This window comes from Monopterus albus, unplaced genomic scaffold (assembly GCF_001952655.1).
Source record: "Monopterus albus unplaced genomic scaffold, M_albus_1.0 scaffold3.1, whole genome shotgun sequence".
Classification (NCBI taxonomy): Eukaryota; Metazoa; Chordata; class Actinopteri; order Synbranchiformes; family Synbranchidae; genus Monopterus; species Monopterus albus.
Genome location: NW_018127883.1, coordinates 5677846 through 5681950, shown reverse-complemented (window position 1 = coordinate 5681950; position 4105 = coordinate 5677846).

Below are 4105 nucleotides of genomic sequence, written 5' to 3'. Positions count from 1 at the left end.
ATTGTTCCTTCAGAAGAAATTTGCTGCCATTCATTTATGTAAAATAACTTTCACAAAGCCACATCATCATTCTATAAACATCGTGTTTACTTTTAGTCACCACTGGGAAATAATATCTCAAAAAAGTTGCTTCATAAGCTTTAATTAAGTTGGCCTCTTAAGCCAGAAGCACTGAAAATATCTGGGGTAAAGGTAAATTTTAGCTAGCAGAGCCATGAGTTCAACACCCTCAGAAAATTATGTTTCCTTATATAATGTCTTTACATTTTTGTGGTCATATTTTATTTATTCAGCTATGTTTTCTTTATATTGTATTTCCCAAAACCTGTTTCTAAGCTTTTTCCAAACTGTCAGGTTTTGGTGGGGAAACACTGAACTAATTTTCTGGTAGTCAAATCCTATAAAATACTCTTATTTTGAATACTTTATTTTTTATTGTATAATGGAAAATCCTCTAAAACACCACACATTTCTAGGAAAAGTGCAGAAGACCTCTGTGTCCTCTGTGCATTTATATCCCTAATTGACATATAGTTAAACTGGTTGTACTGTAACTTTAAAGGGCCACAGCAGGGACCTTGCACTCTTTAACCATTTCCCACAACTCGTGAATCCATTACTTGGAATGTTAGGTCTAGGGGTTCAAGGATAGATAGTACAGGATCATATCAGATCTTTTTTTTCACTGAAAACTGTTTCCTCTTAAATTAAAATTATTCTATGAAAGTAGTTACAGTGAACCAATGGAGTAAGGTCGTGGGCTGTGAAATCAAAACAATGAGCTGAAATACTGGAACAATGTTTAGAGCTGAGGGAAGGGGTAGTGCAGTGTGGTGACAGTCTCATCATCTTTTTCACAGATCATGTAGTCATTTGAAGCAGTGGTAATTTAAAAACATTGATCAAAGCAGCTTTAAGATTGGTCAAAGATATATTATCTTTGTGAGATAAGTGTATGCTCACTCACACAAAAAAACAAACCAATTTTAAGATCTGCAATATCCAAATCACTGCTATCACCCTTTATGTAAACAATACTGGAACTGTTCCTCAAGTGAAGTTGACAATGGCAGGATGTATTTCTGGAGAGGTGGAAAGTCCAAAGTTAAAGCCAAGCAGAGTGTCTGGAAAGGCACAGTGTGTGGTCATCCTCCACTTGTCCGCAGTTCACCAGAGGTTAAGTGGGCTATAACTTAACAACAGAAACTTCTGTACATATATACAGGCAGGGAAGATGAAAACACTATCTCACAACTCATGTGTATCCTCCACTGTTATTTTGAGTTTGATGTCTGCTGGTGGCTGATAGTTTTGTCTTTGTGGCAAGGCTGACTCCTAAAACACATAGAGCAGAACAAACTCTGGTTGCTGCTTTTGCAGTGAGGTACACACAGACTCATCGTTTGCTCCGACCCTTGGGACTTTGGGGAGACATTCTGCTGCTGTGCTCCTGATTGGTAAGTCCATTTTACCACAGTCTACATGGCCCAGGCTGCTGACCAGAGCACTGCCTCAGTGCCCACACTGCTCTCAGAGGAAGTGACCTCAAAACATCCAATAACCCTGCTCGCACAAGCGTGTCTGTTGAGAAGGATTGGAAACACACCAGGTTTATTATCTTAGATACTGAGAGTACATGGTTTTTGTAGTGTGAATGTCAAAGGCAGTTAATATCTAAAGAACTTATTATAAAAGCAAATTAGAAAAAATGAGGTGGCAACTAATGATAATTATCCAGGAGGTTAAATGACTTTTACTCATAATGAAGTGATGTTTGACAAATCTAGCTGCAGTTTATTTGGGCATAAATTGAAATACCAGAACTGTTAGCTAACAAGTTCATTAACATCTTAAAATATTGTCAAAAGTGTCAGTTGGTTGTGCTACCCCCAAGTGGCCAAAAATCTATTTGTGCAAGTTTTAAATGATTTTGTAATGTTACTGAAACCTTTCAGTCAACAAGGAAAGCACTGAATAAAATCTTTAATTCAGGGGGGCTTCTGAGGAGCTTAATAAGTCTTCCAAGGGAATAACAGCATGCAAGATTAAAAATATCCAGTGTTCTCTACAGGGAAGATAAGGTAATCCTGGATTTGCAGACTGTTTCAGCAGCTTTTGCCTCCATACAACCATCATATTTTAACAGGGAACCCAAGGGGCAGGGCCGCGGCTGATAAGACAGAAATCAACCATATTATCCAAATGAGGGCAGTCAACCCACCTGTGGCCTCTATGCACAGGTACTAAAGGAGATTTGAAGTGTGGTGATTGAGTTAACAAACTGAACCTCAGGAACTGATTTGTGCTGATTATCTGGGCCTTAATGTAACTGTGTGCACAAGAGCCAGGTGATTATGTGGGACCCTGCTTGTGGCACTTGTTACTGTTGTTTTCTACAGAGATGTTAATCATCCAGCATGCGCCAGAGGCATGATTAAAGGTCAGACATCTTCCTTGGTTTTGACCCTCTGGCTGTGACTAAACCTTTCTCAGCCAAAGCCCGTTGAGTCCTGATGTCTGCAGCCATACTCTGAGCAGGCTGAGCTATGAAGAGCCACAGCTCCCCCTACAGATCACACTACAAAGTACAACAACAATCAGGTCAGTGGGTAAACTGTTTTCATTCATTTCACTTGCATAAACCAAGTAGCATAATCTAATTAATAAAGTAATTCTCTTTTATTAATCAATTTTTAAAAACATTTTTTATTTTCAAGAAAATGCAAATTATTTTCTTATTCATATTAGCTGGCCCTATCTGATACTTCAAAGTTATTTAAGTCATGTTGGCTTTTCTTTGTTGCTAAATTTAAGCACTTGTGATACAGAGAAAAACTTCACATCACCTACAATGTATCTGAATACAAGTGGAGATGACTAAAAGGAGAGCTAAGCAAGAGTTCAGCTACTCTATTTACAGTATCTCTACTTTTGTCAGTCTGAAATGAAACAAATTGTCTTATGATGTATAGCTAATAATTTATTACTTCAAGCTATGTAAGGAGTTCAGCTGGAAATGATTTCGTTTTTGGTGAAATTGTCATAAATGTATAAATAAATGTATGTTTTTATATTTTGGTGTCGCTCTTATTTGTGCTTGGGTTGTGTTTTTGATTTATTGTTTATTGTAATGTACAGCACTTTGGTCCACCTTGGTTGTTTTAGTGCTTTATAAATAAAGTTGGTATGGTATGGTATACATCATGTTTATTATTGAGGTCATATTGAGGTGGTGTTGTACTGGACTAGAGGTGTCTCTATACTTTTGTCCTCCTCAGCTAGATATATCAGAAGGTCAGAATATTAGGAACACTTCTGAGAGCTGGGATTGGCTCCATGCCCCCTGCAACCCTTGTTAGGAGAAGTGGTATAGATAATGGATGGATGGATGGAAAGTCATGTTTTACTTTGGAGGTGAGAAGTGTTGATGCAGAAAAGTGAGGAAACCACAAGAGGGCAGCAGAAAAGTATTAACACTGTTGACTAGGCAAGCTTGACTTGATTGAAGCTATGTTTGTGCAGAGTATAAATGTTCCTTCAAAATATTATGCTCATGGGGACAGCCCTTGCTTGCTAGAAGAAAGTTAGAAACTGGCACTATTGCTGAGGAGATGCAGAAAGACTTCTGTACAGCAGCCTACATCTCATTCTGTCTCATTCTCACTGGACATTATAATAGGGCAATAGGTAACCCTGCTAATGACCCTTCCCTGTTAGTTTCTCTTCCCCTTTCAGAAAAGCAACTACACTGCTCAAAAATATAAAGGGAACACAAAAATAAGACATCCTAGATCTGAATGAATGAAATATTCTTATTAAATACACCTTGTTCATTACATAGTTGAATGTGCTGACAACAAAATCACACAGAAATTATCAATGGAAATCAAATTTAGCAACCCATGGAGGTCTGGATCTGGAGTGACACCCAAAATTAAAGTGGAAAACAACACTACAGGCTGATCCAACTTTGATGTAATGTCCTCAAAACAAGTCAAAATGAGGTTCAGTAGTGTGTGTGGCCTCCACATGCCCGTATGACCTCATTACAACGCCTGGGCATGCTCCTGATGAGGTGGCGGATGGTCTCCTGAGGGATCTCCTC